Source organism: Aplidium turbinatum, chromosome 6 (assembly GCF_918807975.1).
Source record: "Aplidium turbinatum chromosome 6, kaAplTurb1.1, whole genome shotgun sequence".
Lineage (NCBI taxonomy): Eukaryota > Metazoa > Chordata > Ascidiacea > Aplousobranchia > Polyclinidae > Aplidium > Aplidium turbinatum.
This window is the reverse complement of record NC_137477.1, coordinates 3231623-3257071: the sequence shown is the minus strand read 5'-3', so window position 1 is coordinate 3257071 and position 25449 is coordinate 3231623. Positions and strand designations below refer to the sequence as shown.

The 25449-nt window shown below is 38.0% G+C and overlaps 1 long non-coding RNA gene and 1 pseudogene across 1 annotated transcript; both read right to left on the bottom strand.

Annotated features, from left to right (window-relative positions):
• Window positions 1–4219: 4219 nt before the first annotated feature.
• Window positions 4220–6010, bottom strand: LOC145771795 (general transcription factor II-I repeat domain-containing protein 2 pseudogene; annotated as a pseudogene).
• Window positions 6011–7162: 1152 nt separating this feature from the next.
• Window positions 7163–8634, bottom strand: LOC145771490 (uncharacterized). The gene is made up of 3 exons (XR_014289238.1): window positions 8439–8634; window positions 7978–8104; window positions 7163–7385 (listed from the first exon to the last, which is right to left on the bottom strand). It is a non-coding gene; the product is annotated as an uncharacterized LOC145771490 (long non-coding RNA).
• Between the last annotated feature and the right edge of the window lie 16815 nt (window positions 8635–25449).

Below are 25449 nucleotides of genomic sequence, written 5' to 3'. Positions count from 1 at the left end.
TTCAGCGCAATGGTTGCAAGAACTTTTTTTATCACCAAAAACATTTCTGTACTGAAACTAAGTTTAAAGTTAGTTACTTTCAGTGAGAATAATATTTACTCAATTGTTTCAAGCAAATTATAAGTAAGTAAATTGCTTTTATTACATTTATATTGTAACAGATATGGCTAAGCTAACATTCTGTATACATAGATAGAGCACTACTGTTGTTTCTCCAAAAGGGTTTCTTTATTGATTACCCAGCATACAAGTCGATGTCATCAGATAGCCGAGACAAGGACGTGCTATCCCAAGTTGTGTCAATTTGAAAAGGAACGAATATTGCCATGCTAGTATGTTTTATCACCAAAATATTCATACGCCGGAGTGCTGCCAGACGCATTGGAAATGAATTAATAAAACTTGAAACAGTTGAATTATGCTAATAATATTAAAACTTGAAAGTAGGCTAAACAGTAGAATTATGATAACGTTGGACTGCACTGCAGAATAATGGCTGGTGACGAATATAAGACAGCAGTCGGTACAATATGATCCTGGAACCACGAGCATTACTACATGCAATCATAAGGACACAGGGTGTGAAACTATTGTCAATATGTAAGCTATCTAAATTCTCAGATTGCAAATTATAATCCTACTCTTTCAGGTGTCAATTACATGGACTTACGTATTAAAATCCTATAATAAAAAGAAATTATGCAGTAGGCTATACGTTTGTGAAACTGTAAACCTCTACAGCCAAAATAGACGATCAAAAGTTGGATGTTAACACTTTGCTCCTCAAAGGGAGGCCAGATTTGGCCCCCCCCTCATATTTTCTTTGATTACTTGAAGCACAGTAACACCATGCACTTGGTTTTTTTTGACTTTTCCTAAAATTGCCAAGCGGATCTGAGGATATTAAATTTGATGCTGAAAGTTGTGTAGTTTTCTTGTAAATTCAGGATTTTGGTGAATTTTTGCTATTTTTAGCTAACTTCCAGCAAAGCGTGAAATGGATTACATTGCGATAACAAGCCATAAACTCATAATTGCTTAGTGCATCGATATGCGCGAGCAGAGAGAAACATCCTCTTGTTTTCCTTTGTTTGGTTTGACCTCAATAGCACAAAGCGCGTTATTTCTTATATTACAAAAGAAACGCCAGTGATCACAAAGTTGTTAATTAGAAACAATAATAGCAAACGTTTTTTGCGTTATCAGCTCTACGAAGAATAGCAATCCACGATCAAAATAGTATGCTATGTAGGCCACAAACTATTCAAAACAGTTGTTTCAACCAGCAAATATCCATTGACGAATAAAAAACGTTACAATAAGAAATCTTCCCTTAGGTAATGACACGAAAAACCTAGTTTCGAAATAAACGTTCTATGGAAATGCTCTCATTGGCAAAACTTGCAATTGAGGAAATGTATCAAAGCAAATGCTTTTAGAAGAAGCTGAAGAAATGGCGTTTTTGCAAACAGTAATTGTGAGATTCTGTATACTCAAAATTATGAGATCACGTAGCAGCTTACTCGATGACTACATGTCCCTTAGCGGCTTTATGTCGCCTACTTGTTGTTATGTGTTGCATTTTTGTTTCACGGTGCACTGTGTGTTGTTTCAAAGAGCGCAAAATTAAGATGATAATGCCTAGTTTTCACTACAAAATATTTTGTAATGTAGATGAGGCATAATACTCGGCATCACATAAGACAAACAACAAATCAGCTTTTTCATCATTGATTCAACATCTGAATATGTTGAGCCAATGTATAAGAGGCCGGCTATTGTGAAGACCCGCCATTTATAAACGATCCGATTATACCAAAAGTGGGATAAACTAATGGATCAAAGAATGAATAAACAATGCTGAGAAAATTAAATCTAAGTGACGAACAATACCGATGTCTTCATTTATCTTGGAAAAATGCTGCCTAAACTTATTAACAAAAAATACCGTAAATAACCGCAGGGATCCCGAAAGCAGAATTTGCTCGACTTTGGCATGAATTTAGTCAGACATCTAATAAATCCACACATACAATAACGGCCACTCAACGGCTATAATATTCATAATCAACCTGGTTCTGGGCGGTTTGTGTAACAGTTCAGGGGAAGATACTACTACTTGAAATGATGCACCACACAAAAGATTTTCAATGAACACTGAGTCTAAAAAGCGATGTGGATTGTAGAGCACAGTGACTTCAAGTTTAGGACAGAAAAGGCACAAAAATATCACGATAAAAACAAAGACCTTGTGGGAAATTTGCGGGAATCATAACACGATGCAAATGCCATAAACGCGTAATTTGCATGCTGCTCTAAGCTGGCCGGCAACCACCAAGGTAGACAACAAAGGCAGTTTATAACTCGATAACAGCGCAATAAACATTATAAATACGTAACCCGACAGTTTTCTTTTACAAACGTTTTACGTCTAACAGTAAAGTCTGTGCAATAATTTTTGTGAAGCGTTTACAAACCATGGTTATGTGAAATTATTCACCTTTATTATTTTTTACTTTTCGGATGTTGTAAAACGTCATCAGACAAAATCACTAAAAAAAAAACATTTTATTACTTCAATGTAGCAGGCCTAAGAATTATTTATAGAATTGTAGCCACGTTTTTTCAACCAAGAAGCCATTTTTCGGCAATATAAAGTTATAGAAAATAATTTGCAATCCTGCAAATGTTTGAAAAGAATCTAGGAAGTCTTCTCACAATCTGGCACAAAATGATTATGTTTACTGTATCTCTGCAATATTTTTACGACAAATTTTGAAGCTTCGTTGTAATCATTTTTATCTTTGAAGTGAAATGTTAATTTTTTTTTTGGCCAGAAACATAATCGCTGCCTTGCTTTTGTATCGTTTTGTCGCCTTTACGCCTTTTTTTTGTCTTTCAAACAATAACGACCCAGTCAGCAATTCAGTTCTTTTACATTGATTCAACATTTGTAAACGTTAAATTAATGTAGGTTTGCTGACTGCGGGTTTATTTCACATTTCTTTTGTTTACCCATGTTCCTTACTTCGCTGTTGCATTGTTTCGACGCTGGCGGACTAAAAATGCATTTTCAAATTGATTGACACAATCTTCAGTAAAAAGTGAGCTTCGAACTTAGCTTTGTTGATGTAAATGCTGTATTTTTAGTGGATGTAATTCATGAGTCATGTTTATAAACACCGGTAAGCGAAATGACTTATGATGTGGCCTGCATGATATTTGTGATGCGACTTGACACAAATCCACAATTCCAAAAGCGCCTAATTTGAACTTAGAAATTTCAGATAATTTCAACAGCTTGTTCAATTGTCTTCTCTCTGCTAAAAATGTTCATACTACAAATTCAATATTATAGAGTGTAGACCTAAAATACACAAACGAAGATGTAAACAGCTATTCAAGTAGGCTAAGGTGTTACTTATGAGAAGTTTGGTTCCATAAAACTAGAAGCTGGCCATGAGTTTCGGAAAGCATTAGTTTAGGACAAAAATATAAAACAACAAACACAGTTTTGTTTTTTTCAAATTCGTGTAACAATATTACTCTGATTGTAACTATTTTAGAATTAATGAGTAGCCTACAATAAGATTTGCTCGCAAGTCGTAAATTTCTATCAATGTAATGAGTATGCACACCGCACACACACTTCGTGCACTGTAAACGAAAAAGGCTCGAAAAAGAACCTATAAGGGAGCTACTGCGAATGGGGTTCTTTTTAAGAAAAGAACCCTTCAGGGGATTCTTGAAAGAACCTATAAGGGAGCTACTGCGAATGGGGTTCTTTTTAAGAAAAGAACCCTTTAGGGGGTTCTTGAAAGAACCTATAAGGGAGCTACTGCGAATGGGGTTCTTTTTAAGAAAAGAACCCTTTAGGGGGTTCTTGAAAGAACCTATAAGAGAGCTACTGCGAATGGGGTTCTTTTTAAGAAAAGAACCCTTTAGGGGGTTCTTGAAAGAACCTATAAGGGAGCTACTGCGAATGGGGTTCTTTTTAAGAAAAGAACCCTTTAGGGCAGGGGTGGGCACACTTTTTGAATTAGGGGCCAAAATTATTTTGTTCTTAGACTGGCGGGCCAAGTGATCGAGCCGCCACTTACATATAGTTTGTCACACGAATAACAAAGGGACAAAAAAAACGGAAGATTAAATTAACAAATAACTGAAAAATACAACCAAAAAACAAAATCGAATTTAAATACGACGTCTGACAGGATTGTCAAGCTTTATTTTTTGCCAAAGCATCGAAATTTGGCATCATTTTGGTTGTGGCGATAGTCAGGATAGATTTGAGGTGCGCATCACTCAGCTGAGACCTGTGGCTAGATTTGTTAAAATTCATCAAGCTGAACGTCTGTTCACAAATATATGTGGAACCAAACAATACCAGCATTTTTTGTGCCACCTTTCGAATTTCTGGAAATCTGGTGTTGCTTAGCGATGTGTAAAACTCATTTAGCTTCAGGGCTTCGAATTTCTCCTTTAAAACGTAGTCACTCTGAAGATCGATCAATTCCAACTGCAGTTCTTGTGGTGCTGTTGCAGCGACTTGTGAAAGTGGAGCCGAAATAATCTGAAATGGTTTTTGGAGTTTTTCGAAATCAAGAAATCTACGGCAAAATTCGTGGTGCAAATCATTTAGTGATTTGCTGTATTTATTTGCATGTTTAGGGGCTTCTTTCATCGTCAGTAATGTGGGGAAATGAACAAAAGAATTGTTGGACATTTGTGCTGAGAATAAAGCCAATTTTGATTTGAAAGCCGTAACGCTTGTGTACATATCGTGAGCGAAGAGTTCTTTCCCTTGCAGCTTTGCATTCAGCTCATTCATATGTGTTAATATATCGACAGAAAAAGCAAAATCACAGAGCCAATCTCTGTCCTCCAGCTCAGGAAATTCATCAGCTTTCCCGATTGACTTCAAAAATGAGGTAATTGCCTCTTTAAGGTTCCAGACTCGTTTACATGCTTTACCCAAGCTTAACCAGCGCACATGAGAATGATAAAGCAAGTCCTGGTGATCAGAATCAATTTCCTCAAGAAACTTGATAAATTGGCGATGGTGAAGTCCTCTCCCTTTTATGTAGTTGATCAGTTTTACTACTGCCTTCACTACATGATTGAGCTGCAGTACAGATTTACACAGGGCTTCCTGATGGATAATGCAGTGCAAAAAAGTTATATCCACCCCAGCATTTTCCTCATTCATCTTATCTTGAAGTCTTTTTAGCAGTCCAACATTTTTTCCTGTCAAATTTGGTGATCCATCAGTGGTGACATTCGTAAGTTTGTTCCATGGTAATTTAAACCTGTCGATCACACTAGTGACTTTAAGAAAAAGGTCCTCTCCTCGAGTAGTCCCTTTTAACGACTCCATTGCTAAAAGTTCTTCTATTATCTCAAACTTGTCATTAATTCCTCTGACGAAAATCAAAAGCTGTGCCGTGTCTCTTACGTCATTACTTTCGTCCAGCGCTAACGAATAAAATACAAAAGAATCTGCTTTTCCTTTCAACTCGTTAGCTAAGTGCTCATCAATTTGTTCTATACGGCGAGTTACAGTTCTGCGTGATAAACTGATTTGTTCATATTTGCTTTTTGCATCTGGACACAAGAGACTTGCTGTCTCTACCATGCACTGCTTGATAAATTCTCCATCGGAAAATGGTTTGCTTGCTTGTGCTATTTTGAAAGCCAGTAAAAAACTTGCCTTGGTGATTGACTCAGAAACTGCACTCTGCTGAAAAAGAGTGCTTTGCTGAATCCGAAAATTTGCCACTAATCTCTGAGAAACGTCCTTTCTTTGCTGAGTTGACAGGCTGCTATGATGGTTTGCATGATTGGTGTCAAAATGGCGGCGGATGTTGTATTCTTTCAAAACAGCAACGTTTTTTTGGCAAATAAGGCATACCGCAGTTGATCCCACTTCGGTAAAAAAGTATTTCGTCGTCCACTCCTTTTTGAACACTCTGCGCTCACTATCGACTTTACGCTTCTTCGCTGCACTCATTTTAACAATATAATTTATTAACAACTTAGCAATGTCTATTTCGCTTAGCATTCCACACTGACGAAACTGTTGATAAAAACACTAAACTAAGAAATATGGTACATTACTGGTTAAATTGACTAATAAAACTTTCTGTTTTTAGTGAACCTCCCAGCAAACTGTCCACTTGAAGCGGTTGACTGTCTCTTATCTATAGTCTCGTTCTGTTGCTCAACACAACAAACAGTTTACCAGCCTCATTTTTTTTTAAAAAAATGAGGCTGGTAAACTGTTTGTTGTGTTGAGCAACAGAACGAGACATTACTGGTTAAAAGCAGAAAGCACTGTTGCGTCAAGCGACGCACAAATGTACCTGTGACATCATAATGCTCTACATTCTACATTGTATCGCTATTTAGAGACAAGAGGTATCTAATCCTCCTATTGAAACTTCACAATAATAAAACTTGCAACATGTCGATAACATCCGGCGGGCCAGAATACAAGAGCCGGCGGGCCGGATTTGGCCCGCGGGCCGTAGTTTGCCCATGTCTGCTTTAGGGGGTTCTTGAAAGAACCAATACAGGGTTCTTTCAATAACTCCCAAAGGGTGTTTTTTCTTAAAAAGAGCCTTTTTGAGGTACTATAATGAACCTTCTGAAAGTTCGATAAAATACCATTCAGGTTTTTTTCTTATTTAGTACCTTTTTGAGGTACTATTCTGAACCTTCTGAACGTTCGATAAAATATCTTTCAGGGTTTTTTTCTTATTTAGTACCTTTTTGAGGTACCAACCTTCCTATGGTTCCAATAAATACCTTTAGATAAACTTACAGTGCTATAACTGATGCTTAAGGTTTTATTGAAAAAGACGGTTACAAAGCAAATACCTTCACAAAACACGATTATCAAGAAATCGTGTTTTGTAGAAATGAACAAGTGTAAAGAAAACGAAAAACGATGAAGCATCTTTATTCTTTACATAGGACAATAAAAAAATACAGACCACAACAACTACAAAAATTATATAGGATGATCGATAGCTTTTAAAGAGCGCAGAAAACGTACTTGTAACAACGAGATACCGGTACACGTTTTCTGATCTCCAAAATACCTTCCGAGCATCCTGTATAATCACTGCCCATTACAATTTATTCACAAAACGCAATACTTTGCTTGTTACCTCCACATCTAAATGTAAAATGTGGGTAGACAAAAAAGACAAGGTATGCTTAATGGATTTGGGGTACTGGATGTTAAACACCCAGTAAGTACTCATCAGCACGGCCACAGCATCCACTAAATTATCCATGCCAATTACTTGACACCCGTCAACCATGACAGTGAAGCCATCTTCTTCTTCAAACTGTATAACCGGATATGTTGATTCTGGATTCTATAACAAACAATAAGCATATATATCAACTCGATGGCCAGCACAAGTGCAGGCTTTGAGCAACATTCACTTCACCAAACAAATAGCCTACAATGGGTGGGAGACACACAACCAAGAGCCTTTTACTTGGTATCACATTTAGCGATTATCAATCAAGTGCGATGGCTCGCCATGCAGGACATCAGTAATGTTCTTAATCAACTTTTACATTCTTAATTAGCTTAATTATAATCACCAATTGCCGTAACAAAGCATGCATTGAAAATTGATGCTTATTGCATTGGTTGTGATGTAGCCATGATAACTCTCATGAAAGAGTGACGGTACCGTGAGTAGCCAGCTTGGATTAAACTAGTTCTTCTCTAAAAAATGAACTATTATCTATTAATTAATAGTTGCTAAACATACTGTACGAACTACAAATTAGGGAGCGTTCAACGTCAACCTGTAACTGGGGAGGGTACCTGAAAGTTGATATTGGAGGAGGGGGTGAAAAGCTGGGTGACGTCAATTGTAAACCCTTCTCCTCAAGCAAAAAAAGATAGTTTAAACTTAACTTGATATAATGAAAATGCAAGTTTAGTTATGTTACCTGTTAAGTTCAGAATGTCCGCCGGCAATTTCTGCTTTTTAACGTCCTGATAAAAACGGTGGTGGCTAGTTTCTGAGAGCAGTTCAACACAATCTTTTTGCACCAGACTGTTCATTTCTTCGATCATCTGCAAAGACAAAAACCTCAAATTAACCCTCACATACATCCACGATTTCTGTCACTATATAGGATATATTAAAACTCATAGTATAAATACAGGGTCAGTTGGATAATAATCCTTAAAGGCGAAATATATTTGTCAATTAATCAGGCTTCTGTGTTTATACTGTGAGTTTACTGCACTGAGCAAACAAGTTACAGCAGCGATCGCCTGATAGTTGTCGCCTGATATATCTGATGTCAGTTAGATCCCAGTCACCTTACTAACCAGTACGTCACACTGGTTTTAGTCTTTAAATAGTGCCGTATATATATAAAAATGAACGTAATGTTCAACATACCCAAACAGCGGTTCCTTACGGCAGATAGTTCGCTTGCAGATCCGCAACCGACATTTCGTTCCCATTGTGCAAACACGTGGATCGAGTGCGCAACATTCGGTCGCGAATCAAGCCGTTGTTGCGACGGCTCTCCCCCTTCGCTATCTCCCCTCTCAATTGTTTCAAATGACGCTCAATGTTGAAAGCATCTTCTACCTCGCCAACCAACTGTAAAACACAACAATTAGCACGCACACAACCATAGATACAAGGTTTGCAGTAATAAGGTTTATAGTAGAGTAGACATTGACAATTGACGGGTATCCAGATGCGACGGTTTCTGAAGACAATATTGTAAATTGTAAATAGAAACAGAGAATTAACTGTAGTTTTACAAAGTATAAAGTTGTTGTTATTGTATAAAGAAGACCACGTTGCGTAATCACAAAACAATAAACGAGAACATTAATCTGACGTGAGAGGATCCTTAGAATACAAACTTTTAACCAGTATATCGCCAAAGTACGACATAATTAATAATATAAAGAAAAGTACCGTAACTTACCAACTAATTGTAGCATACAGATCTTCACGAGTTGATTTCTGCACTTCGATAGTTGGCATAATTACTGATACTATCTTATATAATGCAGCAGCAGATGTCTTGACTCTATGTCTATACACTAATCTAACTATCGTAAACTGTGAAATGCGTTGTAGTCACCGCATGCACTGGCTTGACCCATACTGGTCTGACCCGTAAACGTACGATAACTAGTAGAAATTACGTCAAGAGACGCACAAATGCTTCCTTCAGCTTACGAAGACGAAAAAAAAAGTTTTCTAAACGACGATTTCAAGCTTGACTGAACAGCGACACAAAACGATAAAAACACAAGGTTGTTTTGATAATTTTACGTTAGTTTTTTGTTTAGCCTACTTGTGTTCCTTTATTTCGTCATGCGTTCTTTATTGTTTTGCACTCTCTTGCACTGATCGCCAAAAGAAAAAAGGATTCGTAATTGGTAAGTCGATTTGTATTGTATTCGTTCTAAAATTGCTTATTTCAATATTTCATAATTTCAAAGACAGTCACAAATCCAAAGCTCAAAAGTTACAGCGCAAGTGAAATTGTCTAACACGCACATTAAAGTAGCCTAAATTAATGCACATCAAGCATATTAAAAGCACAAACAAAAACCAAATCAAAAATCGTGTGTCGTTTCATCTCATTTTACAAATGTTGTAGAGTGTAGACTATGTTTTAATCATCATCATCATTCGTTCAGTCGATTGGAATTGTCGGTCACTCAATATGCCTTCTCTCTTCACAGCTGTACAGTTTTGCGTTTATCAAACGTTACTGCATCAATATCGGATTGCCCATGCACAAACTGTACAGTCTTGCCTTCACCAAAATGTAATGCACCAATGTCAGAATCAACATATCCGGTTATACAGTTTGAAGAAGAAGATGGCTTCACTGTCATGGTCAAAGGGTGTCAAGTAATTGGCATGGATAATTTAGTGGATGCTGTGGCCGTGCTGTTGAGTACTTACTGGGTGTTTAACATCCAGTACCCCAAATCTATTAAGCATACCTTGTCTATTTGTCTACCCACATTTTACATTTAGATGTGGAGGTAACAAGCAAGGTATTGCGTTTTGTGAATAAATTGTAATGGGCAGTGATTATACAGGATGCTCGGAAGATTTTTAGGAGATCAGAAAACGTGTACCGGTATCTCGTTGTTACAAGCATGTTTTCTGTGCTCTTTAAAAGCTATCGATCATCCTATGCAATTTTTGTAGTTGTTGTGGTCTGTATTATTGTTTATCGTCCTATGTAAAGAATAAAGATGCTTCATCGTTTTTCGTTTTCTAAGGTTGGTACCTCAAAAAGGTACTAAATACGAAAAAACCCTGAAAGGTATTTTATCGAACGTTCAGAAGGTTCATAATAGTACCTCAAAAAGGTACTAAATAAAAAAAAAAATTGAAAGGTATTTTATCGAACCTTCAGAAGGTTCATAATAGTACCTCAAAAAGGTACTAAATAAGAAAAAACCTGAGAGGTATTTTATCGAAGGTTCATAATAGTACCTCAAAAAGGTACTAAATAAGAAAAAGCCCTGAAAGGTATTTTATCGAACCTTCAGCCGGTTCATTATAGTACCTCAAAAAAGGTTCTTTTTAAGAAAAAAAACCTTTGGGGGTTCTTGAAAGAACCAATAGGTTCTACAGGGTTCTTTCAAATACAGGGTTCTTTCAATATACAGGGTTCTTTCAAGAACCCCCAAAGGTTTTTTTCTTAAAAAGAACCCCCATTCCCAGTAGCTCCCTTATAGGTTCTTTTTAGAGCCTTTTTCGTTTACAGTGTTGTTGCTAAAAGAATCTCAAAGAAAGGTTCAAAAAACCTTTTCGAAAAGAACCTTTCTGCAGGGTTCTTTTCGAAACAAGTTCCGAAAAAGAACCCTAGGCTTAGGGTTCTTTTGGCAAGCAAAGGGTTCTTTTTGGAATAAAGAACCTTTGTTGTTAAAAGAACCCTAAACCTAGGGTTTTTCTCGAAAAAAGGACCCTAAACGAACCTTTTTCGAAACAAGTTCCGAAAAAGAACCCTAGGCTTAGGGTTGTTTTGGCAAGCAAAAGGTTCTTTTTGCAATAAAGAACCTTTGTTGTTAAAAGAACCCTAAACCTAGGGTTTTTATCGAAAAAAGAACCCTAAACGAACCTTTTTCGAAACAAGTTCCGAAAAAGACCCCTAGGCTTAGGGTTCTTTTGGCAAGCAAAGGGTTCTTTTTGCAATAAAGAACCTTTTTTGTTAAAAGAACCCTAAGCCTAAGGTTTTTCTCGAAAAAAGAACCCTAAAAGAACCCTAAACGAACCTTTTTCATTTACAGTGTGCGGCCGATCAAGCTCTTTGTTCTACAAAACTTTGCATGAAATCGGATTAGCACGGTAATTACACAGCGGCAAGATAAGTCAAAATTGTCGTTTTTGGGTACCTTTGCAAAAGTTGAAATATCAAGTTTAACATATAAAATTTTAGAATAATGACTTTTCAAACTTATAGACAAATGATTTTTTTTCACACCAGTGCAACTTCTGTTGAAATAGCATCAGCGGATCACACGTAACAGCTGATTGAATTTGATCCAAAAACGGCCCCCCCTTGAGTAGTTAACTTCCAAAAAAACGTTGAAAAGCAAAGGGTTAAGTGCCTTTTTATGGCATAATACAGCAATAACAAAACAAAAAACAGACTGCAACTACCATGAGTATTATTTGTTGTTTGATTTTGGGAAATTTTTGAAAACAACCAATTTTTTTTTCATGGGTACTTTACTTTCACTTCCAACCATTAAAGCAATTCTTCCATCACCAACAATTACATTAGCAACCAATTACCCTGGTCTTATTGTAAGAACACAATTTGAAACAATTCTTCCATCACCAACAATTACATTAGCAACCAATTACCCTGGTCTTATTGTAAGAACACAATTTGAAAAAGAACATTTTACTAACTATTAATGGATAAACACATATGCGGACAACAGCAACGTTGATCTGTTCTACATCAGTGAACAATTACGAACAATGGCAAACATATCAAAAACAATTCAATGACAAGGGAATCTATTGTCCAAACTTAGACAGCACGTTTGTTCAAATGAAGCCGTCAGTGCTTGGTTCAGGCCATACAACTGGAGAAAACAATCTGAATAGTAAATATTGCTTTTGGTTCAAGTGCTGATTGATCTTGGTTCGATTCAAAGTTGAATCATTCAAGGGACGATACAAAACTAACAATGGCTCGTGCTATTCGAATCGTAGCTCAAAATATCTTGTAAATGTAAGGAAGGGACAGTTGATATATATGGTTCAGAACAGTATTCATTAGGTTATATGCGCAACAACTGTTTTAAAAAGATTTCAAACAAACTTTTAGGAAATAGTTGAAGTTGTTTCATTAATTGATAATGTGGCAAATGATATGTGTTTTGCTTTTAACATCAAGCATAAAAGGTGAGCTTCCTCAATAAAGTAACTCTTTGAGCATTTTAAAACAATTACGTTATTACAATTTACACCTTATTATCTAACGTTTGGATAGAAAAAAGCTAAGGGATATTTATAACGCTAAGATGAAGGAATAATTTACATCGTGCAACTCAACGATTAAGTGAAGTATTTTTGAAAAAACACTTTTCACCATCTTTCGTTTGAAGGTCAGGGCCTCCGAGAGAAATCAGGACCGGTCGGGAAACAATACGAAAAATGGGCTTCAGAAAAACAATTTTCAGCAAAAATAAAAGCAACCAATTTGTATCATGTGTTGCATCATATGCTTTAAGCTGAACTGGGGTTACTTTTCTCAGCGTACACAATTGAATTCCTCTGAAGTTCAAATTTTAACCATGCATCGTTAAGAAAAAAAATTTTCACTGTGAAAATCAACAAAAATCACTCTACACTTGCAGAAAAAGTGCTATTGTTGCTCACTATTTTGTCTAGAAAAAGTTGTAGTAGGCCTGCGGTTGTATGGTGTGAACCTCTCATATGCGGTTCCTTTGACGCTATGTGTTTCTTTATATACGGCACTCATTTGGTGGTTGAGCACTCCATCCTTGACCAAGTGATGGATGTCCTGAATGTTGGATTCGCGGTGTGAACATCTAGGGCTGCTGAGAGTACCCCACCTACAGTATCTAATGTTTGGGCAGTGCGAGCGTGTTTGCTGATGACCTTGTTAGCTGTGACACATTTTTGTTTGTTTGTTGTGTGGAAACCTGCAAAGGCCGTTTTTGGGTCGGTGATAACGACCTCCTCCCTTTGACAATTCCACGTGACAGGCCAGCATTGGTTTAACAGCAGCAGATTTTAGGCCAGATTTTAGCGATTTTGTTATAGTCGTCATTTTATTTACGTTGAATGTATGTAACTCGTGACCAGCGTCACTACATAATCACCGTTCAGCGTTTTCTGGTACAGACGTTGGAATTGATTACCACCGCACTGCGCGTGTAATCAATTGAGCGTTCTGTACCACGTTCCTCAGTTGATTGCTTTGCGTTTCTTTCTTACTATATATTGCGTTGATTTCATACACTCAATCAGTAAGTAACAAACCAGCTCAGTGGCCGAGTGGTTTCGCCTTCGGCTCTGGTGCTGGTAGATCTGAGATCGATTCCAGGTCGGGTCAAACCGAAGACTTTAAAAACGGTACCGATTGTGTTCTTTCTTGCATAGCGCAGTGAGAATGAGTCGGGTAATAATGTGATAACATCGTAAACCTGATACAAACTATAAATGAGCCCTGTCGCTAAAAGACCTTAGCTGTTGTAGAGCGACAATAAATAAAACCATAACATTATCATTATTAGTAAGTAACAAGAGGTAAATGGTTTTCTCACTTGGTTGGCTATCGCTACAATTATTATTGTTTATTTTATATTAAACGTCTGGAAATACAACAGACATTTAACTGGCGTCGTCGGCAGGATCTTTACAGAATTTCTACAGGATTTTAGAAACATGGAGAAGCTGATCGAAGTCCTGCAACAACGAATTGCCAACCAAGAACGCCAAACCAAGGAGCAAATTGCCAGACAAGAAGAACGTCACCGAGAACAAGAACAACGTCACCAAGATCAGACGAAACTACTCATGGAACAACTACGAGAAATGCGAGCCCAAACTTCAAGACCACAACCAACAACAATACAACAGCAGGTATCTTTACCTAAATTCGTAACGTTCGATGCCACCACTGAATTGTGGGCAGACTATTGGAAGAGGTTTAACACCTTTGTAGCTGCACATTCAGTCGCACAAGACAAAATGCCGCAGGTTTTTCTCACCAATCAATCACCTACAATCTACAAAATGTTAACAAATTTGGCTGCGCAGGAAACAAACCCAAAAGAAGTCAACGATCTCACCATGACGGAAATTACAAATTACATAGCTCAACAATTCGACCCAAAACGCTTCATCGTGAGGGAGCGATTCCGTTTCTGGAGCGAAATGAAGCGCAAGCCCGGTGAAACAGCTCAAGAACTAGCCATCCGCATGCGCCAGGCAGCTGCCACCTGTGACTTCTCGTCCATTTCAAATCCATTGGACGAAGCTTTACGTACTCGTTTTATTTGTTCAATAGGTAACGAGGCGGTGCTTAAGGCGTTATTCAAAATCAGAGCTGATGAACTTACTTTCAAACGTGCGGTGGAGGTTGCATCAGAAACCGAAAAGGCAGCCAAGGTGGCCAAAGAAACTGTTTACGGCACTCCACCAGCACCAGTTGCGAAAGTAAGGACCATCAGCAAACCTCTAAAAACTAGGCAACTTACAGGTACTTTCTTTTCTTCTAAAAATAAAGAATGCTATCGCTGTGGTAATTCCAACCACAACGCCAATGACTGTAGGTTTAAGAAAGCCACTTGCCATTTCTGCAATATTACGGGACATTTACAGAGTGTTTGTCGAAAGAAAGCTAGACAGTTCAAACCTTCTAAGCCTCTAAGGTAAATTGTATCGAGGAAATTAACATGCTTTCTAGTTCTTGCAGAAAACCTCGAAATTCAAAGTTGGAAGTACCGATCTCCATTAATTCGGTAACCACACACTTAGAACTGGACACTGCTACAAATGGAAATTTCCTTTCCAACGACGTCTGGACTCGGGTAGGCGCACCTCAATTGCAAGCACCAGTGTCGCAGTTCCAATCTGCTACCAAGCATCTAGTACCAATCACGGGTTCTTTCACGGCCCAGGTAACTTGTCCTTCCACGGGAAGGTCAGATAATATTCCTTTTGTAGTCACGACAGTCAAGGGACTAAACTTACTAGGTCGTGATGCAATCTCGTCTTTAGGAATTTCTATCGATAAATTCCTTCTGTCTAACTATTCTACTTTACAGAGTATCCAGTCATACGACAAGCCTGATAAGAGTCTGGAAAAAGCATGCTCCCTCTTATGTGACGAGTTCAAAGATGTTTTTAAGCCTGAACTCGGGTGCTTACGAGATTATGAACTAGACATAGATTTTAAGTCTGATGCTAAACCTGTTTTTTTCAAACCTAGGCCTGTACCTTTCGCGCTAAAGGAGGACTTAGCACAAGCCTATGATTCGGGCATTGCACGTGGTGTATGGACACCAGTTCAGTTTTGCGATTGGGGCACACCGGTTGTTCCAGTCCGTAAGCCTTCAAACTCTTCAGAAGCGAAGGCCAAGTTACGCATATGTGGCGATTATTCAGTCACGGCGAACCCTTCCCTGGAGACCCATCGTCACCCGTTACCCTTACCAGAAGACTTAATGCAAAAGTTGGGTGGTGGGTACGGTTTCAGCAAGATAGACTTGGCTGATGCCTACAATCAGATTCGACTTGGTCCTGACAGTCGAAAACGACTCGCATTAAGCACTCACCGTGGCGTACTTTTACAAAATGTTTTACCTTTTGGTATATCTTTTGCTCCAGGTTATTTTCAGAAGATCATGGACGACCTTACAGCAGACCTTCCAGGGGTTGCAGTCTACCTAGACGACATTCTTGTCAGTGGCACTACTGCTGAGGAGCATCTCCAGAATCTTAGACGGCTCCTCGATCGACTTCACTCAAAAGGCCTGAGGTGTAGGAAAGACAAGTGTAAGTTTGCACAACCTCAGGTAGAGTATCTCGGACACATTTTGTCCAGGCAGGGCATCTCCAAAGGTCCCAAGGTAAACGCCGTACTGGAGATGTCTGCCCCCACTGACGTATCTTCTCTTCGTTCGTTTTTAGGTTCCTTACAATTTTATTCGAAGTTTCTACCGTTGAACGCTTCTACTGTAGCAGAACCACTATACCATCTCACGAAAAAGGACATTCCTTGAAGATGGGGAAAACAAGAGGAAAACTCTTTTGCTCAGTTGAAGCATCATCTATCTACTGATGAGGTTCTTACACATTTCAATGCGTCACTTCCGGTAGGTATCGCATGTGATGCTTCTAGTGTGGGCATCGGTGCTACTTTGTTTCACCGTTACCCAGATGGCACAGAACGGCCTATAGCAAACGTTTCAAAAGTATTAACAGCCTCTCAGAGAAACTATAGTCAAATTCAGAAAGAGGCTTTGTCGATAATTTTTGCGCTAAAGAAATTCTATCAATATCTTTTTGGTAGATCATTCATTTTGGTCACAGATCATAAACCATTGCTTAGTCTTTTTGGCCCGACCAAATCGACACCTTCTTTGGCAGCAAATCGTTTGGCTCGTTGGGCACTCTTTTTGTCGCAATTTACATACACTATTGAGTACAGGAAGACAAAGGATCATCAAAACGCTGATGCTTTGAGTCGCTTACCAGCAGGAGGGGATAAAGTCTTCGATGAAGAGGAAAGTGCGGATGACATTGACATCGTCTGTGCTATCGATGCTTTGGATTTGCAGGTCCAGACCCCAAATGCCGCCTCACTGCGTAAAGAATCTTCTAAAGATCCTATCATTTCCACGGTAATGCGTTTCATTCATGAAGGATGGCCGGCCAAGTCTTCTCCACAAGACCCGGTCGAACCGTTCCGTAAGTACGCAGACTCTCTTTCTACTTGTTACGGATGTCTACTTTACGGTTCCAGAGTGGTCATCCCTTCCAAACTTCGTCCTTCCGTCCTTCAGTTGCTTCATGAAGGACATTTCGGCATTGAGAGAATGAAGCAGTTGGCAAGGACGTCCGTCTACTGGCCAAACATCGATCGAGACATAGCGGAACTTTGTCACAAGTGCAGTACCTGTGGCGAATATCAACCGCAATCTAAAACCCAGGTCCAATCATGGACGGTTCCAGAAGCACCGTGGAGTCGCTTGCACATAGATCATGCGGTAGAATTCATGGGTTACCATTGGTTACTCAGCATTGATGCTTTTTCTAAATACCCATGTATTCATGCTACTACTTCCTTATCGTCAACAGCTACTAGCAACCTGCTAGAAGAAGATTTTGCTCATTTCGGCTATCCCCATACTGTAGTTACCGATAATGCTACTACTTTTAAATCCACAGAATTCCAAACTTTCTGTAAGGAGAGGGGTATGGTACGCATCACGGGTGCACCTTACCATCCGGAAACCAATGGAGCGGCGGAGCGCCTCGTACGTACGTTCAAGCAAGCACTTCGAAAATCTTCCCTACCCCCGAAACAAGCAGTCTTGGAATTCCTACAGCAGTATCGACGCACGCCCACTCCGAGTGGCTACTCTCCAAGCCAATTACTCAACAATCGTCAGATTCGAACCAAGATCGACACGCTTCTCCCCACACCGTCTCAAGTGGTACCCCGACAAAACCCTCACAACACGGACGCCTCCGAAGGTACAAAACGGCATTTCAAACCGGGAGATCCCTGTTACGCGCTATCATTCACTCCACGACGGAGCCAGGATCCTCGTTGGGTTCCAGCCGAGGTGATTAAGCGACAGGGTAGCCGAATCTTCCTGGTACGTCTGCTGCCACATGGTCCGACGTGGATGCGCCATATGGACCAACTGCAACCTCGCTATGCATCATCGGAGGACCAAGAGCCGGGAGAAACTCCTGCACCAACAGTCGACTCCTCCCCTGTCTCCACCTCAGCTCGAACGGATTCGGACGACACACCGACTGTACCGGAATTCGGGCCACACAACCCACGAAGGTCGAGCCGTCGCCGCAGACCTCCGGCTCGTTTCCGACTTTGAGTTTTATTGTTTAATTCGGTGTCTTATTCATATTTTTCTTTGTGTATAAAAATTATCAGGGAGGTGTTATAGTCGTCATTTTATTTACGTTGAATATATGTAACTCGTGACCAGCGTCACTACATAATCACCGTTCAGCGTTTTCTGGTACAGACGTTGGAATTGATTACCACCGCACTGCGCGTGTAATCAATTGAGCGTTCTGTACCACGTTCCTCAGTTGATTGTTTTGGGTTTCTTTCTTACTATATATTGCGTTGATTTTATACACTCAATCAGTAAGTAACAAGAGGTAAATGATTTTCTCACTTGGTTGGCTATCGCTACAATTATTATTGTTTATTTTATATTAAACGTCTGGAAATACAACAGATTTAGCATAACCTAGCTCAATGCGTCCGCTGTATTCAATTTATCCGCTCCGTTAGCTCAGTGGTTACGCGCCAGGCTCAAGATCACGCGGCGCAAGTTCGACTCTCGGGGTGTGCGCTTCAGCAATGCACGTTAAAGACTGCTCACCATTCAGCGGCACCTTAGTGAACGGAATAATTTCCCCGCAACAACACTTCAACAATCGGAAAACTTCACACTGCCAATCTCTGTGACCGGCCCTGCGTCAAGAGCCTCTACAAGTATGCGAAATTCCGAAGATAAAGATTCAAAAACAAACCAACACGAAAACGATTTGTTCTTGATTGAAGCATCTGCAATGATCGAAAAATATTGAAACATTTCACTCAAAAATTTATTCATTTTTACGTTCATACATTTTCATTTTAAGAGCAAAAATGGGCACTCTTCAAACGTGAAAAAACAAAAAACTACTTGTTTTTTCGATACAATGTTATGCTAGGGGGGAAAGTTGCCCGACTTCCTTCTCCCCTCTAGGAGCCCCTGATGAAGGTGTATGCATTATGAAAACATTTATGAAAAATTATTTATGAAAACATTGCAAAATTAATTAATTGATTTTAGTCAACCTAATGGAATTAATAGTATCAACAATAAAAGTCTGTCTGTGTATCTGAGTCTAACTCGTTTACTGCTGTTAAAAATACGTCGTTTCGACAACTATCAAAACAAGTGTAAGCTTGTTCTAGCAACTGGCAAGTCACAGGATATATTTGAAAGCGAACACATACACTAGATTAGATTATACTCTTGTTTCACCGTTCACATAATCTAAGTATTTAGCGACTTTACATACTGTAAAGCTGATTACGATAAGAATGACAAATGAATAATTTCCTTTACATTGTCGCGTTGAAGGTGGTACATGGTTTTCAACTATTATTGTTTTGTTTAGGTGGAATTTCACTTCCAACAATTAAAACAAACCTTCCATTACCAACCAATCCATTAGCGACTGGTTATCTGGGTCTTGTTGTGACAGCTCAGTTTGAAAAAGAAGTTTTTGCAAGTTATCAATGGATAAACACATATGCAGACAACAGCGACGTTCCACAGTTTTACGTCTATTCTATCGGATGCGTTCCAAGATCATCAATCAATGAAACACAATCTTGTGTTGAGAACAATGGAGTGATCACTTCTAACTTGACTTATCTTCAACCACTGACAACTAACCTGAATCTTAGTGTTCGAACCAATGCAGATCCATTTGGAGGCGCTTTTCCGGTTGTGGTCGCGCTTCCGCTTATAATCGTTCAAGGTAATTCTTTGTTTTTAATAATTCAAACTAATAAAATTTAACGCCACATTTAACAAACATTGGAGTGATCCTTTCTAACTTGACATCTTCAATCACCAACAACTATCCTGAATCTTAGTGTTCGAAGCGGTTCTGCTTACGAAGGTGATTTTTTAAGACTACCGATAGTCGCCCTTCCACATATAACGGCTCATGGTAATTAGGTTACCATGAGATTTGTAAAAGATATGTTCATTGCGAAAGCTTTATTGAAGATTTTTTCTCTCCATTGGCATTTCCTGCAAAGAAAGTAATTACACAGTGAAAAAAAATAAGAATTTGTTGAAGATAGATTTTAAAACAGTTACCCTCACGTTTAAAATTTAATCAATAACAATTTATCACAGCAATTGAAGTTATACTTTTAAAAATTTTCTAAATTTTATCTGCTTATAGCCTAGTTGTCCTCGTAACAGAATCGATTTTGATTGTGACAATAACATTTGGATAAACATCCACAAGAATATGTGACAAAAATATTTTTCTTTTTATTTATTATTTATTTGCGTCAGATCAGTAAATCATATTTACTACTAAACATGAGATAAACAAAACAAACAACACAAGTAATAAACACAATAACCCAGTTAACAGATAAATGTTGTTGCGGAGAATTGTCAACCAGTAAACTGCGAATGGCACCACTGAAATGCAACAATTTGACAAAAGCGTCAGAACTGCAGAAAATATTCATGTAACAATTTTTTGAAGATTGACATCTACATAAAAAATTGTAAACAGATTTGTGAAGTAGCCTGCTGCATCCAAGTTTAAGATATTTTGTTCAACTTGAATAGTGCGGGTACTATCTTAATGCATAAAACCAGTGGGATCAAAAACTTTTTGCTCGAACGTAATGAGTAGGGCGATTTTTTGTCACTAAATTTACTTTTTTTTAGTTGTACCAATCAACAAAAGAAATGTAGAACCAAAATTTCATGGTTGTGGGGTCAATATTTAAGAAGTTATAAAGTTACCAAAAATCACTTTTTGTGTTTTTAGGTTATTTTTCATTTGTTAGGTCACTTTATTTTGCATACTTTTTTGCCCAATTTCCTTATTTATTTATCTTTCATCGCTACTGTAGAGATGAATTTATATTCTATGTAGGCCTAATGCCAAGACATTTTATATATCTTCTATTATGGTACGGATTTTAGGTTTGCACAAACCCATGCTTGTTCGTATCGAGTGTATTCCTAAAAACTCGTAAACGTGAAGTAATTGTTTCGATGAAACAAATTGTGTTAACTATATTTAACCACTTGTTTTCCCTACAACAGCTAAAGTGTTTGATTGACAGAAACTTTCTGCCGGAGAATTTAAAACATTACATATGTGTAATTTGAATGTGCAACTATAATTTGAGCACAATTGAAGTTAATTTAAATGTTTTTTATGTTGAATTGCTGCTTTTTCTTTCGCTTTCTTGTTTTTGTTAAATAAAGTGACTTTTTGGTTACTTTTTCGCAAAAATAAAGTCATTTTTTGAATTTTTTAGGTTACAAAAAAATCGCCCTAGTAATGAGATAACTATTTTGATTTGTGATTTATGTGTTTTTAACACAGCCAGTAGTAGTATCATTTGACACATTTGAAAGCAAACCAAGCATCTGGAGTTAAAAAAATATTTGCCCTTAGCCACAAAGTCTCAAACAATGGTCAAGCAAAATTGAACTACAGTAGGTTGATGATTCGACTTCACTGGTTCAGAATCAATAACAGAGAAACTTGTTGGTGTTTTAATGGTTTAAGGACCGGTTTCTGAGTCAGTAGATGTGGCTTTGATATTCTGCCTGCTAAAACCAAACAGCTATTTTAAAATAACAGTAAGTTTAAATTAAATGATATGAGATGTTCTACTGGTGCAAATTAAGCTAAACTATCACAAGATGTATACAGTGACAATCTGCTTTTATTCCGACGTTTCGTCAATCAGACACGACTGACTTCTTCAGGGGGCTAGACCAGGTAGTGACTACCTGTCTAGCATGGATATAGATATAGATATCCACGCTTAATTTGCACCAGTAGAACATCTCATATCATTTAATTTAATGCCTGGTGAACAGCCTCATTCAATTTTCAGTAAGTTTAAATGTTGCTTAACCCTATCTGTAGCGACACGGTGTTTTATGAGGACGCCCCACTCTATTAGTAAAATAATTCACAGAAGGAAATAGGCCAGAAATGTGAAATTTCTTGACTTTTAGTTTTTATCCTTTGCGAATTTTCAAAACCTAAACTGGTCATTTTTCCACCTTCCTGCCTTTCACAATAAGCATTTCGTCTCAGGTGACTAGACATTTTCGTGCAACGGTAGTTATATATATGTTAATGTTAGTGCAGTATAAATGTTAGTGCAATTACTTTAAAATGTACAAACATTCAAAAATGCCTTATATTAATGAGCACAAGTAATTTTTTGTTTAGTTTAGTTATAATTCAAAAACTTCAATTTTGAAGTCGGACGTTTTTTGATCTGAAACACTTTATTTCAAAAAATTAGTTGAGTAAAGATTCAATTTCTATATCCACAATACACATGGCTATTACCTTGTAAAATATTTTGGTTCTGTGATTTTCATAGCTCCCGTTATTAGCGATTAATTAGCACGGGGCTAAAATAGCCCGTGACGTCCTTTTCGCGTGCGAAAACAGCTCGTATTAAAATGGGGTTAAAGCTGAGCATAATATATAAACTTTTTTTATTACATCATTGCAATCAAATTTAGGAACAACAAATTTCAGTAATATAGGCAATTATTTGTACAACAGCATCAACCATATTGAATGCAACAAAACGTGCAATTTATTTTATTTTTTCATGAGATTGCTACGAAACACTTGAAGATGACGTCACTGTTCAATCCAACTCGGCAGGATACAATGACGTTGGAACATTCACTTGTTCTAACAATGGACGATTGTTCTATTCAAACAGAAGCCAGCCTACTTCTGACCAAACTACTTGTCAATATAATGCTGAATGGAGTGGTCAGGATAATCTACAATGTTGGACAGGTAATTACTAAAAAGTAACTAAATGTCTTCCAAGTGCAGCAAATATATTTAGGCTCAAGGTGATCAGTGAATCGATGTGATAAAGCGTTTGAGACGATTTTATATTCAGTCGAGACACCCTAATGTTACAATGATACTTCTCCACCTACGCATGGTTTTTCAATGGGGTTTCGCACTTGAACAACTTTTTTGCATTCAAAATCGAGGAAATTTAGTGTGAGCCATTGGTTTGTAGAAGTTTTGTAACTACATCTGGACTTTATCTGTGTTGGTCGCTAGGGCGTATTGTCACTTGGTAATAAATTATTTCACTACCGATGCCTTGAACCTATAAGCTTGTTGAAATGCATTTATTTTATTTTGGAAAGGTTTTATTCTTATAAATTGTTAAATCTTGTGCAATTCATTGTAATGTATTGCAACTTGTAATTTATTTATCAGGGTCGTTTTTCGTTCTGTTATAAATAGAGCAAGTTTTTAATGACCGAAAAATATTAAAAAAAATACTTTTTGTCCTAACAAAAATTTGACTCAAGAAACTATTTGTTTCCTTTAAACATCGACGAACAAACAATTTTAAATCAACAAACAAACATTGAAATCTTCGGACTATATCAGGCTCATCTGAAGGAAATTAACTCCACAAAAAACATCATGTTTACCAAGAACAAGAGTTGAAATAAGACACAATTTTAAGCTCAGCAGGCCATAGCCCTAGGAAGACCCGTTGGCATTTCTCCTTTGAGCAGCTTACACTTCATCTTCACTAAAGAAATGAAGAGCTATTGTCGAAGGGGCGCCATGCACAATCCACGGCACGCCTTTCAGTGTCTTGCAAAGACATAGCCACATGCTCTTGAGCGGTGTCCAACGGGCGCTTATTTTACTTTCTGGTCTGTGTCTTTACATTAGAAACACTGCAAAACAATTACGACATTTCTAGAATAATGACCTATTCAAAAATTAAAATAAGTTAAATTGTTTTAATTTTTGAATAGGTCATTATTCTAGAAATGTCGTAATTGTTTTGCAGTGTTTCTAATGTTAAGATGCTAAAAGAAGCACAAGTCGAGAGTGATGAACAAGAATTGAAGTATCAGCTTTTCAGTTTTTTGTCAAACATTTCAATTGGACGTTTCAATTATATAAAATTGGCTTCATGCTGTAGATCAAACATTGAAAAAGTGACCAAACGATAAAAAATTGACTTTTTATTGACCTACCAAATTAAGATTTTAAAACCACACTTTTGTGTCCAAAACTCTTACTACAAAATAACTGTATTAAATTTATTTTCTCTAGTCATAAAGTATGACTAAAATTTGTTATTTTGATACTGCAGCTCCCAATCCTGTGATAACCACAATAAACGGGCACTTCACTGCAGTTGAAGGAAATGACTTTACTGTTACCTGCGAGTACATTGACGCCATTCCTATTGGAACCAATACTGCATTCTATTTGGATGGCAAGGAAGTCGGACGACAACAGGTAGTTGTTGAATAAAAATGTTTCAGTATAAGCAACAATGATTTCCTTTTTGGTTGACCTGCATTGCCAATGGATTTATACACTTACAATGCTAATGTTGAATATAGTTTAAACGGTACTACGACAGTTTATCGAACGACAGTTTATCGAACGACAATTAATCGAACGACTGTTTATCGAAACGACAGTTTATAGAAACGACTGTTCACCGAACGACAATTTATCGAACGACAGTTATTCGAAAACCTAACCCCTAACTTAAAACCTAACCCTAACCCCTAACTACTAACCCCTAACCGTTAACCCCTAACCACTATAACCACTAACCCTAACCCTAACCCCTAACTCCTAACCCCTAACTTCTAACCCCTAACCTTTAACCCCTAACTCTAATCCTAACCGTAACCCTAACTCCTAATCCTAACCCCTAACCCTTAACTCCTAACCCCTAACCCCTAACCCTTAGCCCCTAACCCTTAACCCCTAACCCTTAACTCCTAACCCTTAACCCCTAACCCCTAACTTTTAACCCCTAACCCTTAACCCCTAACCCTTAACTCCTAGCCCCTAACCCCTAACCCTTAACCCCTAAACCTAACCCTAACCCCTAATCTGTAACCCCTAACCCTTAACCCCTAGCCCCTAACCCCTAGCCCCTAACTCTTAACCCCTAACCCCTAACTATTAACCCCTAACCCTTAACCCCTAACCCTTAACCCCTAACCCTTAACCCCTAACCCTTAACCCCTAACCCCTGAGTATTCCATTGCATGTGTGCTTCGTCGTTCGATAAACTGTCGTTTCGATAAACAGTCGGTCGATGAACTGTCGTTTCGATAAACAGTCGTTTCGATGAACTGTCGTTTCGATGAATTGTCGTTAGATAAACTGTCTTTCGATTAACTTTCGTTCGATAAGTTGTCTTTCGATAAATTGTCGCGTCACGAGTTTAAACAACCAGTTCACCGCTGGCTTCTTTGTAAAAATTGAACTTAAGCTTTACGAATAGCTTGTGATACTCTACCAACAGGAACGCTCATTCACGTTTTCCTTGCGAGCCGAAGACAACAACAAGCAAGTATCA